This window comes from Pectinophora gossypiella, chromosome 19, assembly GCF_024362695.1.
Source record: "Pectinophora gossypiella chromosome 19, ilPecGoss1.1, whole genome shotgun sequence".
In the NCBI taxonomy this organism is placed as follows: domain Eukaryota; kingdom Metazoa; phylum Arthropoda; class Insecta; order Lepidoptera; family Gelechiidae; genus Pectinophora; species Pectinophora gossypiella.
This window is the reverse complement of record NC_065422.1, coordinates 2,636,446-2,652,255: the sequence shown is the minus strand read 5'-3', so window position 1 is coordinate 2,652,255 and position 15,810 is coordinate 2,636,446. Positions and strand designations below refer to the sequence as shown.

At 36.8% G+C, this 15,810-nt stretch overlaps 2 protein-coding genes across 6 annotated transcripts in view; one reads left to right on the top strand and one right to left on the bottom strand.

Moving 5' to 3' along the window:
* The window catches only part of LOC126375558 (prothoracicostatic peptides-like), a 131,974-nt gene that overhangs the window by 46,863 nt on the left and 69,301 nt on the right, over positions 1–15,810 (bottom strand). The gene's annotated exons all lie outside the window — the stretch shown is intronic.
* Positions 14,950–15,810, top strand: part of LOC126375584 (uncharacterized) — an 87,413-nt gene continuing 86,552 nt past the window's right edge. The window contains exon 1 of the mRNA XM_050022584.1: positions 14,950–14,998. The gene's annotated coding sequence lies outside the window, so the exon portion shown is untranslated. The remainder of the gene's footprint in view (positions 14,999–15,810) is intronic.

The window sequence follows — 15,810 nt, the reverse complement described above, 5'->3', positions numbered from 1 at the left end:
ATAATAGTGTCACACCACATTTAGATTAAACTGTCTTAAGGGGCCTCTACGTGTTGGCTTCGGCCCCACGCATGCCTTCCAAAAGTCCGGGCCTCCATAGGCCCGAGATATGAATAAGACATACAATAATAATAATAATAAAAAAGTTTATTTAGGTAAAATCTACGACACACATATACATTTACAACATTAAAATATACACACATAACATTAATATTTAGTTGGAAAACATAAACATATACGTGTAAGTTTACAAGAATCGACGTGAAGCAAGAGTTGTGTTTAGTGATGTGCCGGTCGAGGGAATGTTCCCACTTTGGGAACATTCTCGGCAGTAAAAAGGCGCAAAATTTATGTGAAAAGCAATTCTTTCGATATATGTGTCGTCATTGGTTGTGACATTTAAACCCACCCGGACTTACGAGCGGCATAAGAGGTGCAACGCGCCTGCGCGCCTTTTCAACATTACAGCAACGGGTCTGCGCGCCGCTACGAGCTCACTGCGACGATCTCGGCGGAACAGCTGACAACGCCCTTTTCTCTTATTTTCTCAAATTAATAATTACCAGTTTTACAGTCCACTGATAGTTTTATTACAACACTAGATTAGATAACCCTTCTAAGTGAAAGGCCTCTAGTCTCCAATACAGTCATTCCCGTCCCGTTTTCAGCCCGACGCCGGCGCCAATAATAAAATCTATCTATAACATTGAGTACTAATAGTACTTTAACATATTATTATAAGAATTTCGCACGGACAGGAGGTGGACCCGGTGGTGTAACATGCTCGTAACGGCTTGACAAGAGCCGCGGGTTCAAATCCCGTCCGAGTCAGAAAATTTTTCAAATCAAATCAAATCAAATATACTTTATTACACAGAACTACATTTAAACAATCAGACATTCAGACAATCAGACAACAATCAAGCAAACAATTTGGGCGGCCTTATTGCTCTAGAGCAATTTATTATAATAATTGCTTTTGTTTGTTTTTGCTTTTGTTTTTTTTTATTTATTATTTATTTTTGATGTTTTCTCTTCGAAAAATGTTCCAGTTGTAAAAACTTTTTAATAGTGAGGACATTGGCCACTTTTTTCCAATTGTTATTTCTTGTGCGCTGATCCTAACTGCCTAAAGGCTAGGTGATAAAGCCCTTTTTACGTAACTTTTGTGCCTTTTACAGCGCTCCCCATTTGTCCGGCCAAGTAGTTAATGCCATCTGCGGAAAATCTACAATAATTACGTAAAAAAAAAACAGTCGGGAATGTTCCCACTTTCGGGACGGGACATCACTGGTCGTATATTAAAGTGGATGGTATTGTATAATAACATAAGAGTACTTCCTTAGCCTCTGAAGTTATTCCTTTGTAAGAAACCCACCTGATCCATCGGAGAACAGGAAATATTCGAATGGTGTACTTTATTCACTTCAATCCTTTGTTAGCTTTTGTTATTTGAATCTGATGATTCTCTCAGATGAATATCAAATCTAAATATATAAAAGGAGAAACTGACTGACTGACATATCAACGCACAGCCTAAACGGCTAAACGTAGGCACTTGAAATTTGGAAGGGACGTAGCTTAGGTACCGCAGAGGTGCACTAATAAAGGAATTCTCGGAATTCTCACGGGAACGGGAATTAGCGGGAAAATCCTTTTGTATGAAAAATCTAAACCGCTTAAGTTAGACGCTTGAAATTTGGCATGCAGGTACCTTAGTTAACTTAAAGCTTAGTTGCAACAGGATATTTCAAAAATTCCCAAGGAAACGGGAGTAAGCGGGAAGAAACATTTGTATGAAAAAATCTAAACTGCATAAGTTAGATGCTTGAAATTTGATATGCAGTCCCACACACACAAAGATCTCTCTTTTATAACACGCCACGAGGACGAAGTCGCGGGCAAAAGCTAGTGATTTATATACAGGTTTAAAGAATAAGGGACTTTCCAGGCTACGTTCACCAAAAACAAGATAGATGGCGTTGTACAGCTTTAAAGTGATATAATTACATATGTTCTCATTACTTGGGTACGTAATTATCCCAAAGTACAATGTAATGGCAGAATCATATATAAAATTAATTGTTGCTTTATGTTTGGATCACATTATGCATAGAATTATGTTGCTACCTATATTGCTTCTCTTTATTTTGATGAAAAGGGTCATCATTTAGGGTGCGGGCCAGCCCCAGCAGCGTCCTGAGCGTGTTTGCGAGTAGATTTGACTGTCAGTACATGCGCCATTGTTGTATGATGCATTTACTGACAAACAAAAACTACTAGTAATTTTGTAATTTTAATTTTATTGTATTTTAATTTTTATTTTGGTTTTAATTTTGATTTTAATTTAACTTAATTTTATTTATTTATTTATTATTATTTTTTTTATTTTTTTTAAGTGTGTAATTAATTAATGTAATATGGACCATCATGTCTGAAATAAATGATTTTTGATTTGATTTTAATTTGATTTATACACAATAATAAAGATTAAAGATGCATATGTCTGTTATACATGAAATTAGAAGGTTAAATGAAGGCAACTCTGTACTCTGAACTCTATATTTAGTGAGACTTGCAGTACACAAACATAAATAGCCTATATACGTCCCACTGCTGGGCACAGGCCTCCCCTCAATCAACCGGAGGGGGTATGGAGCATAATCCACCACGCTGCTCCACTGCGGGTTGGTGGAGGTGTTTTTTTTACGGCTGATAGCCGGGGCCAACGGCTTAACGTGGTCCGAAGCACGGAATCATCTTACTTTTTCGGACAATCAAGTGATTCAAGCCTGAAAGTCCTTACTAAACAACTCTGGACTCGGGAACAGTCTCGGGAATCGAACCCGGACCTCCAGATCGTGAGCTTAACGCTCTAACCACTAGACCACGGAGGCTGTTCCTTTGCAGTACAATATGTCACAAAAGTTAATGTGACATGGTACTAATGTGGTGTAATTAGATATTATAAAGAATAAAAGAAATTTCTTTCAAGTAAATTGATATCGTAATCTAAGATGAATGAAACCTCCATCGAGGCGACTCACCCGACCATTGACTTGTTATTTAGTCAGTATTATGTTATTATTGTGAGTATAAGCTTACTTTAGCCTTGTCTTAAAACAACTTATCACAAGAATGGCTATTGATAATAAGTAATAAAATGTATTTATTGTTCCAAACAACTTAAAAACTAATAGGTAAGTACAATTATATGATAATGCTAGAAGACTGGTTGTGAAGTGGCGAGAAGAATAATAAACCGGCATTTTTTTGTTTCATGAGCAATGTTGTGCAACTTTATTTTAAAATTAGTTTATACAGGATGTTACTGACATCGTAACGAATACTCAGGGGGATGATTCAGATCATGATTCCGAGTTAATATCAAGTGGAATTTTCCGTCGCAAAATTCATGTTTTCTTTTTAGTTTTTTTAAATTATTTTCAATTCTATACTTTTGCGATGAAAAATTTTACTTGATATTAACTCAGAATAATCAGCTGAATCATCCCCTGAGTATTCGTTACGATGTCACTAACAGCCTGTATAAACTAATTTTAAAATAAAATATAATAAAAAAAAACTTAATTTATCTTTTCATTAATTATCATGAAGAAAAAAATACGTAAGAAAAAAAAAATGTTTATGGCTATGTATCACCATGTCACTGAAATTGATACTGTTTGTCTTTCCAATAACCGCATTTTGGCATTTATTACTCAGTATTTAATGGTCAATTTCGGTAAATAGGTCTCTTTAATGGTGGACATTTGGACCAAGTTTTTTTTGGTCAACTTTGGTCAATCTCCTTTGTAAGCATCGTTTTATTGAAAATATAACAGAAAATGTTAATGTTATTTCTCATTTGTGTTAATGACAACGATTGATGTATTAGTAAATTAATATCTATCATTAAACTTCAATCAGACGACTACGGACAACATTTAATTGCTACATACTACTAAGTCTTTATGGTATAAATTGAAGTATGATTAAACGTTCAAATTATTTATTCCAATTAAAGCGACTTTAAAGACCAAATGTCCTTTTAAAATCGAAACCCCTATAGTTTAGCTATTGTGTCTCGGCTGCAAGAGGTTAAAGCCATTCGAAAGTCATAGGTTTGATTCTAGCGATGGAGCCAAGTCAAACAGACATCACGTTACTTTATGAGATTTGTACATAAATCCTTTTGTTTAAACAAAATGTTACATGTTTATTGTCACGTTTGGATATTAGATTATTAATATCAGGTAGTTTCCAGGATTTGTGTCCGGTTAAGAATATTATTTTATGTAGGTTTGTATGTTTGTATCGACCAAATTGGATACATTTCCAAATATAGACAAATAACTTATAACTCGCTGTGACATGAATCGATGGCTCTTCACTCCCCACACAGGAAGTGACGTCACTGTCGCAACTCACTCGAGTATCAGGCGGTGTGCCACTCATTCCGTTCATTTACTCACTCACTCACCTTACCAGCCAGAATTAAAACGCATTTTCGATAAATTAAATATATTTAAAAATTGACTGCCGGGTGATGTTAGGGCTTGACTAGAGGTAGAATGAACGAATGAATGATATCTTTTGAAGGTTAGCTTTACATTATGAGTTTTCCTGGTGACTTTCATGTAGATGTTAGGTCAGGCAAAGATAAACGTTAATACATATCGGCATGTGATTGAGTGAGTGATAGGTGAGTTTAGATGATTGTGTGAGATGTAGAGTGAGTAGTATACTACGAATAAATGACAGAGTTTGTATAGAGTGTTATAGACAATGCAAGAGCCCAGGCTAACACTAGCTAAGGGTGTCGCCGTCGACGAATACGTCTGGGAGGACATCATCATCATCATAGAAGCATAGAGATATACGGTCCTCCGCGGACCGGTATAAAAGGTATAGGCAATTGTAGTTAGATATGGCAGAAGAAGCATGAAAGTAGGATTAATGCCGTAGAAATGAGGTCTTTGCGTAGCATCTGCGGTGTGAAGTTGAGTGATGGAGTGAGAAACAGTGTGATAAGACAGAGATGTGGTGTAAAAGACGACATAGTGACTAAGATTGAGAAGGGAATGTTAGGTTGGTTTGGACACGTAGAGCGGATGAAGGATAATTGAATTGCAAAAGCGAAAGTTGATGGTAGGGCTGGCAGAGGAAGACCGAGAAGGACTTACATTGGCCAAATTGGAGATGTCCTTAGAAAAGGTTTAATACGATCTACTCTGAACCGGCGTGCGTGTATGAAGCGATTGATGAATGTGGAGGAAGCAAGAGAAGTGTGTCAGGATCGAAGCAAATGGAATTCTATAGTCTCTGCTTACCCCGGTGGGAAATAGGCGTGAGTTTATGTATGTATAGGCAATTGATAGATTGAGTGAAGTAATTTGAATGAGTTAGAGAGCGATGGAGAGAGTGAAAATAGAACACATGAAAACTGTTTAATTATACAAATCCAGCCCCACATACATTGACACATAACTTATTGTACTGTGAATTATTTTGACCTCACTCTGGCAAACCCCTAGTGAGGTCCGTAAAGTCACAAGCAATCGCAGTAATTCTACGCGGGCGGAGGTACTAAAGAATTCTAAGAACCAAACTGTTTTACCACTTGTTGATAGTTATTATGCTTATCATGCTAAAGGATACTTCTCCTTTAGCATATACATAACTTATCTGGACAGTTATAGAACTGCCAACTGGCAAAATGGCTAGACAGTTCGCATATACCTACTTAACTAAACGTAAGTACATAAGCTCACGACTATATCCCAATTGGGGCAGTTAGAGATATATCCGTCGCAAGATGAACTAAATCGAACTTCTTCGTGTGGGTTGTGCGGTGAATTACCAACCTCACCAACCTTGGAGTCAGGGTTATTATTGAGCCGCGAAAGGCGATATGGCTCATGTAACGACTACTCATTTACATCAGTAAGTAGTAACCGGGACCAACGGCTTAACGTGCCTTCCGAAGCACGGATCATCTTACTTTTTGGGCAATCAGGTGATCAGCCTGTAATGTCCTAACCAAACTAGGGATCACAAAATGATTTTTGGGATATGTTCCCACCGTGATTCGAACCCGAGACCTCCAGATCCTGAGCCAACGCTCAGCCACGTACCACGGAGGTCGGTCGTAGGTGGTAAATCGAACTAATCCCTGTCTATAATGATCAAACCAAGTGTGTTAGTGAAAAACTGCGCTTTAGATAAATTAATAACAAGTTTAGTATCAAAACTCTATCAAAACTTGGAAGCGTCGGCGTAGTGTTGTTTAATTAGGCAGATTGTGATATGCCCTCGTCAGTTGTCGGGGTAATCCCCACAGTGAGCACGGTAGCGCCCGTCGCGTCGGGGGTTACACGGCTCGATACACTACTCATCTGTCAGATCGACTCTTCATTTATTAAAGCTGGCAATGAAGTATATGTACACACACACACACACACATACGTAATGACAACTTGATATCAAGTGTAATTTTCCGTCGCAAAAGTATGGAACGGAAAATAATTTAAAAAAACATAAAAAAAAACATAAATTTTCCGACAGGAAATTCCACTTAATATCAACTCAGAATCATGGTCTGAATCATCCCCCTCAGTATTCGTTACGATGTCACTAACACCCTGTATATAAATAATATAGGCTCGTCTTTGACCATAATCTCACCTGATGGTGGAAGTAAGACGGTCTAGAGTGGATCACGCTTACCTAACAAATGCCCTTGAAGAATCCCAGATCATAACGAGTTAGAAAAACAGACGACGGCAGACAGTTCCTTTTCGCTGTTCACATCAAAACGAGGCGAAACGTTTGATGCCGATTGGTGGTATAAACACAACATAAGGATACATAGTAAGGGCTTATATTTGATTTGATATACTGGTTTAAACAAGGCGGGTTGAGATGTTTGTACTCCTGACAAACACGTCGTCATTACGACCTCATTAAATCGACATTTACAAAACTAAACACACTACTAATGTATGTATATAACGTATCAGGCCTAGTTTGTACGCGCGAATACATTCCAACGTCGCAATATTTTGCCTCAGTGATTACACGAGTAGGTATCAATGGTAGTGGTGTGTCCCAAAAGAAAATATATCTCTATCAGGGAGAAGAAGATTTAAGAGTCTGGTAGGAAAATAACACCTTACAATTAACAATATCACTATTTCTGATCTAATCATGGACACTGCCTAGCACGGAAAAACTCTACAAGGTGACATCGTAACGAATATTAAGGGGGGTAATTCAGACTATGATTCTGCGTTGATATCAAGCGGAATTTCTTCTCGAAAAATTAATGAAATTTTTTGTGTTTCTGTAAATTATTTTCCGTTTCATACTTTTGCGATGGAAAATTCCACTGGATATCAACTCAGAATCATCGTCTGAATAATCCCTCAAAGTTTTCGTTACGATGTCACTAACACCATGTATACAAATCACTCGTAATATTGTGGTGTGTGAATGACTTTGGCACGTCTATAGTGAGGTTTTGTTGGAGAAAAATACATCAGGATGTGATTTTGCGAAAATACGCTTACAAGGTTTCCGCGATGGTTGGCGATGATAACTATGCTGTCGATCAATGTTCGTATTCTCTCCCTCACCTTGCTATTATAGATCTGGAATATTGCTAGAAATGAATCGATCACCAGATCTGGCGACGTAAGCGAGCTTTTTAATAATTATTGGTGTACAAAAATCCACGAAAGTTCTTTTGTAATATCTTTCAAAATGACGTTCATAAAAATCAATGCAAAATGTACCTTCGACGAGTTGATCTTTGATAATTCCATTGAATTTGTGCTTTGTTTTGTATTGGTGGCGTTTCGAAATATTTTACATTAAGGTTTTAATTAACAGCCGAAGCAGCAGAGGTTTGTTTTAACAGCCTCCGTCGTCTAGTGGTTAGAGCATTAGGCTCACGATCTGGAGGTCTGGGTTCGATTCCCGATGGGGACATTGTCGAAATCACTTTGTGAGACTGTCCTTTGTTTGGTAAGGACTTCTCAGGCTTGAATCACCTGATTGTCCGGAAAAATAAGATGATTTCGTGCTTCGGAGGGCACGTTAAATCGTTGGTCCCGGCTATTAGCCGTAAAAACACCTCCACCAACTCGCATTGGAGCAGCGTGGTGGAGTAAGCTCTATAGTAAGCCCCCTCCGGTTGATTGAGGAGAGGCTTGTGCCTAGCAGTGGGACGTATATAAGCTGTTTATGTGTGTAAGGTTTTAATTATGAATTAATTATTCCCCAGGTATTCCTGAGTGACGTTTCAGGAACAGGCCTGCCATATTGCGTTTGGAGCAGCCTGGGCAATATGCGAAAAACATTGGCATTCCCTTTCATAAACAACGTTTCAAAGCCTTCGACATGATAATGAAAAAGAGTACAGCTTCAGCAAACTTTGCTTTTATTACTAGATCCTATCTTATAGTCGCTTTATCCCTCTGTATAGAGGAGGCGGCCCTTAGTACCGGGAATGTTCCGAGCTGAGATTGTTTTATGATTTTCGTGTTTGTACGTAATAATCTACTATGAGTGTGAGCGGGCGCGGCGTACTTTTAAGTCCACACACTCGTATAAAATCTTTCACTATCGCCTCTTTGACACGGGGCGAATTTTTTTTACAATACCATCATTCTCTGCTCTGTGGCCTTTCACGAAAACTCTTATTTTACGTCAAGTAGGTACATAATTTACTAATTTACGTAATCAGAAGCAATCCTACAGCTAATCGTCTTAAGTACGAAATTACGATCTCATTCAAATTATCATTAATTTGTTGCCCGTATTTCAATATAGGACTCTAGCAAGTAATGGCGTACTAATGGAATGATCGAAAGGGCCGATTATCGGCGCGGCGATTAGCGAGGATTTCAAATGAAATTAATTAAAACTCAGCGCGCCATCTCGCGGCGCAAGTTGTTTGTTGGCATTCACGAACTTGGTGAAGTTTGAAAGATATTGCTACTGGGACAGTTGATTGAGAATTTATAGTTTTATTTTAGTGATCAAGCATTGGTCGATCATTTTAGACGGCGATACAGCTCACCACCTATCACGTTGCTCAGTGAGGTGTAGGTGCTTACTTCACCTTGCTTGGATGTACCTCTGACTACGCCATTGGTGTATAGTTGTGAGCTATTTATCAAGCACTCTGGCGAATATCCACTGTGGTGCAGCATGGTGGAGTATGTTCTATAATTCCTCCAGTTTATTGGTAGGAAACTTGTGCCTAGCAGTGAGACGTTCACGATATACATATAGGCTGTTTATCTTGTGTTGTAAATTCATGAACTGTATGGTTATTTTAGCGAAAAATCGGACAGTAGAAGAAGATAACATAAACAAGGTGGAAACACCTTACACTTAACAATACGCTAAACTATTTTTGATATCAATATAAACACTGCCTTTCACAGCAAAACCACCTTTTAACTTTGTAAATTAATGTAGTGTGTGTGAGGCAGCCCTTATCATAAAGTATTTACAACAACGATTGTGTAAACCAAGGAAATAGCTAATAGAAAGCAAACACGTTTCATTAAGCAATAACCTAAATAGTTGTACCATATACGGATACGAGTAGTAGAAGGAAGTATTTTACAGTATAAAAGGAAATCCATTCCAAATCAGTTATATCTCAGACACAGCTCACAAAATATTATCTTTGTAGTGAAATTCCGATCGAAAACTAATAATTAAAGCCAGTAATAAAGTAGCTAGTCGAGCGTAAGATAAATATTTAGCGTTGATATTTTATTGAGAAAGTTAGACCTAAATTACATTTGAAACATTTTGTAAGTGTACTAAGTTTGTGTTTGTGTATTTTTTACTTTTATTCCGTTTTTTAAGATTTTTAGGTTGTTTTTTTTTGTCTGTAAAACATCTATGAATTGAACACTCCACAACGAATAAGGTTTCTAAAACAAAGTGTTAGTTAAGCAATGTAGAGTAATTTTTTGATGACTGGATGTATTTTTTCTTACGATAAGTTGCTGGATTGATGTATGGTGGGTCATAATATGAAGTTAATCAAGTAGTCCAGTTCTGCTCACCCTTTCGTGGTCTCGTGGCCGTTGAAAAATACTCTAGTCGCTTGTATTTTGTTGATGCACTTACCTGAAACAGAAGATAACGTTTTGTTAGATGATAGAATCAATAATTATTTATTCCATTTGTACTTTACAATACAATACAAACACTTTATTGCACATATTCACAGAATTGACAACAGTAATACCTACAATTGGCGGCCCTATTGCAAAATTTCCCATTTGCAATTCTTCCAGGCAACTGTAGAGTTCAATAAATAGGACTTTACGTGCACATAATTGTTACACAATCCATAGCCCTAAAATACTAAAGCCTCTTTTCCGTTTGTAAAGTATTCGATTAGTTTAATTATGTAGGGAACGCCAGTTGATGGACGTTTGTATGTGGGTGATGTGGGCCGATCGAAGTGAATCAATGTTGCAGGGTGTCGTGACGCCCCACGCCTTGAGGTAGGTAAGTTAAATATACTTTATTTCGGACAAATTTACATCCATATCTACTAACCTAAAATACAAGAAAGAAAATACTTAAAAGCTATAAAACACCATAATGGCACACGCTTAAATGCTTATGGGTGCTTTATAAAGCTGCTGTTCCACCTATCAGCTATTACAGCCAGGATGCTGTTGGTGCTGGCACGCACTTAGACTATTGTTTATATTAAAGCTGCTTGTTTGAGAATGTTATACTTGTGGCTTGTGGCTATTTTGTTGCAGAGTTTAGAGCCGAGCACTATGAAACGAGAATTCATTTTAGCAGAATTATGGTGCAAAGTAAAACAGTGTGATAAGAGAGAGATGTGGTGTAAAAGAAGATGTTAAGTCGGTTTGGACACGTAGAACGCTAGAAGGATCATAATTATGATTACATAAAGCGAAGGTTGGTGGGGGCTGGCAGAGGAAGACTTAGAAGGACGTACATTGACCAAATTGGTCAGAAGGTTTAGAAAAGGTTTAGTACGATCTAAGTACTCTGAACCGGTGTGCGTGTATAAAACGATTGATGAATGTGAAGTAAGCAAGAGAAGTGTGTCAGGATCGAAGCAAATGGAATTCCATAGTCTCTGCTTACTCCAACCCACGTGAGTTTACGTATGTATGTATGTATTATACATCAATGGTAGACATCATGTATTTTTTTTTACTTTAAGTTATACCTGTCATTTTTATATCAGCCGAAAAGGAAATGATGATTGAGAAGCCGTTAATTTTAAAATGAATGAGTGAATAAATGAACCCGGACTTAGTTGAACCCGCAGTTGCTTTCAATAGTTAGTTAATTATTTTTTTTGTGAGGATAGTCCTTCCATTGTTGGACAGCCTCATTACTGTGAGAGGTTACAATAATAACGAAAATGTACATGCGGTTATAAAAATATGTTTTTGTGGAAAGTTCGCGCCGACTCCGACACTTGTTCAAATTCTGTAACCGATGAAAATTCATGAGCCAACTGTAAGAATTTAATGTTCTTTAATGGCATACGTTGCCACAATGTTGGGGGAAGTTTCTTGCATACTTTTTATACTTACTTTTTTTTTACTTCGTACTGAATAATTTGTTACCTATTATCATAATACTTATAAACTCACAATTACTCAATAAGGATTACAGAATCTTTATTGAATAATTTTGGATTTTTTTGTGCCTATGGTAAAAGTAAAGTTATAAGTACACTTGCAGTGTAAACTTTATACTCTGGTAAAATAAATAAAAGTACGTAAGGATAAAGTGCCTAAAATTAGGGACCCGTAACGCTAAAGGTATAGGATCACTTTGTCCGTCCGTTTGTATGTTAAGACCCTTATTCCCTCGGGATCGCGTGAGGTAACAAGTTGAAATTAACATCTACGAGTAATACTAATACATTATTTTAAGTTTACGCGGTTATTATCATAGTTAAAACACATAATAACGAATTCTTACCGCGTTTAAATCAGGGATATGAGACTCCCGATATTTCGACACTGTTGCAAGTGCCATGATCACAGGATGATGAGATTGGAGTGAATATCGGGAGTCTAGAGGGTACTATCATGATGTAGATTGTAAAAGTAGCAATATTGCTTTTTAGATCAAATATTTCGATACGACCTTTTTAAACCCCCCTCCCAACATCACTGTGCTGTCAAATAATATGACAACTTGTATTTTAAGCAGATAAGTGTTAAGTTTTTAGGTGTGTCGAGTTGAAGCATAAAGGACTTTAATACGTTCTTATTACGTCAAAAGTTACATCGTAATATATATTATGTTTCCTTGTTAGGGTTCCTTACGAAAGGGCAAAAGTTTTCTATTAATCTGTTGACAGAATAATCATTATGTATAATTATGATTACAAAGAGAAGAATGAAATTAAATCGAAATTATTTTTTATGACTCGGACGGAATTTATTCGATTTGATTTTCAATTTGTGAGTTTTACTATGCACGGGTGAATGCAATAAAAACAAAAATCATAATATACTTATAATGTTCCTTATAAATTACTTAGCAGCATTCGTCACGTTGGTCCAGAAAGATCGGTGAGGTGTGAGTACTTAGGGGGGTTAAAATGGCCACATCGAAGCAATTTATCTAAGAATTCATCTAAGAAGAAAACCACTGCAGTTTCTCACAATTTATATAGCAGGGGAAAAGAAGCTGCAAGGGCCATAGACGTTTTTAAAATACGAGTACTTATATATAATATTGTTATACAATTCAGTAATTTGGCTTCAATTCTTGTAATTTGATTTGTTGTTTAATCTAATTGTTATAATTTTACGTAATAATATTTTTATTATACTTAGATTAAGGATGTAAGTCAATTGTTATTTTGTGTTCAGAAATTGTCGCTTTGTGACTACGTACAATGTTCTTTGTAAACTTAATTAATTAATAAATGAAATGAAGTAATTTCAAAATGAAAAGAAAGAAAAAACAATGATTCCTGAACAGAATTAAGGACTGAAACTATAAGTATTCTGTAATTACGTGTACATCAAACATCATCCATTATCATCAGCATCATCTTCTTCTATTGTGTGGGTTGTGAGGTGGATTACCAACCTCATCAACCTTGGTGTCAGGGTTACTATTGAGCCGCCAAAAGCCCCTGACATGGCTCATGTAACGACTACTAACTTACATCAGTAAGTAGTAACCGGGACCAATGGCTTAACGTGCATCATGATCATCTTGCAATGGTCGTACCTCTGACTACCCCGAATGGGATGTGGTCATGAGCTTATATTATGTTATGTATACAGTGAGACAGTTTTGATAACTGGAACAAATTATTTAACACCGGACATTCAGTAAGTTAGGTACAGCATTGATATATAATGGCCCCGATTCCTGCAGGTAAGGTAAGTTATACCCGTCATTTTCGTATTCGCCGAATATGAAAGGGACGGATGATTAACATATTATAAAAATAACTGCAGAGTAGTGGATAGTAAGAGCACTAGTTTACTAGCACTAGTTTTTACTAGTTTACCGTGGTATATTTTGCAAGTCACAGGACAGCAGTACAAAAGATCAACCGTACAATAATTCTTAATTCGAATAGACGTCACATAATGCCGTGTATCCAGCCAGGAGTGCTAGGGTATTATGTAACCTTCAACGCGCCTTCTTAAACTTATTACACACAACATAGAAAACCCGCCAGCAAATTAACAAGAAAACAATCACGCACAAACAAGAAGAAAGTAGAAAATTATTCTATTACCTACCACAAAACATTCAAAAAAACATATCAAACACCTAACTGGTCTAATCAGGACATATGTGACCTCCAACATAATAACTGTTATTGTTAAAATAAGTAAGTGAATGATGAATAATCCGGGCGAATAAAATATGCATCTCGCTGATATTCAACCCGTTTGACGTGTGCTGTCATCTTAATGCTGTCGGGTTATTGACCAATTTAAAATTTTGGAAGGGGTTTTCACAGCCTATAGTCGACCTGTGTTCCATAAATTTTATGCCTGTCGATTACCCGTCCCTTTTCTTTTCGGTGAATAAGAAAATGACAGGTAACATACTCAATTTAAAATAAAGTGAGATGGTGTGTATTGGAATCAACACCATTATGTAACTATAGTCACAGACTTCTTCTTCTTCTATCGTGTGGGTTGTGAGGTGGAATACCAACCTCATCAGCTCTGGTGTCAGGGTTATTATTGAGCCGCCAAAGGCTCCTGACATGGCTCATGTAACGACTACATACTTAAATCAGCAAGTAGTGACCGGGACCAACGGCTTAACGTGCCTTCCGAAGCACGGATCATCTTACTTTCGGACAATCAGGTGATCAGCCTATAATGTCCTAACCAAACTAGGGATCACAAAGTGATTTTGTGATATGTCCCCACCGGGATTCGAACCCGGGGCCTCCGGATCGTGAGCCCAACGCTTAACCACTGGACCACGGAGGCCGTTACAGACTTAAAACGTGTAATTAGTCATGCTGAAATATGAACAAAAACTTTATAAAAAAGGTTATTATAAAGTTAGTGATTATTTAGAAGATATGAATGCATGGGATTAACTGTCTGAGAACTGATATTAGGCAGCTACATTACTCAATTGTATACCAATATTTTATGTTTATTTTTATTTTTTTAAAGAACGTCTAGGGCCCTGTGCCGAGGTTTTTCTTGCAGCTTCTTTTCCCCGGCTATACAGGTTGTGAGAAGCTGCAGTAGTTTTAGGCAGATGAGACGTTCGTTATGTAAAAATTGACGATTCAAAGTGTAACTATGTTACCTACTGAATAAAGATTTTGAATTTGAATTTGAGACAAACATTAAGTATGACAGTGTAGATCATTTGTTTAAATATCATTATTACTTCAGTACTAGTTGAAACGACGGCAGTGTTAGTTCAGCTTTATTGCGAAGTAAACCTGTTGTGTTTAGTACGTAATTATAAATATAGCGTTATATTTATTTGTAAATTTTGATGACAAGTTTAAATGTACTGTAATGTTTAGTTGGCGTAGACTCACCAGGGGTAGATTTTATACTTCAACCGATGACGGATAATTTTAATGATAAAATTACATAAAATTATAAATAAGTAATTATTTATTATAATAATTAATTTAATAATTTAATCATTAAATAATTAATTATTAATTTATTATAATTAATTTAATTATTGTTATTTTAATGATCTCTGCCTTAGGGTCTAACGGGAAATAGGTGTGATTTTATGTATGTGTGTATTAAATATGCATCTGAGATTAAAATAACAACTCGATTTCTTTAACCAGCGTGCGTGTATGAAGCGATTGATGAATGTGGAGGAAGCAAGAGAAGTGTGTCAGGATCGAAGAAAATGGAATTCTATAGTCTCTGCTCACCCCGGTGGGAAATAGGCGTGAGTTTATGTATGTATGTGGTGATTTCTTTAAGGGACAAATTTTCTTGATAATACCATGTAAGGATAGGTATTTCTCTTAACTCTTCTTATTGGCGAGTTAATAAGAGATAGAACAGTTAATATTCTCACTGAAATTAAGCCCTTAATCCGCATCGACAGCCTTCTTAGTTGGGGAATAAATTCATTATAACATGTTGTTTGTGTTTCTGATGATCGGCGTTATCGACACGAGTTGTGTTTGAGTTGTCCGCCGGAATCGGACCGGATCGGACAAGGATGACGTGAGAGCGGGTATTGATAAACTTTATTTTAAAACAAAAGGGTCTTGATAGAAACTGAAAGTGA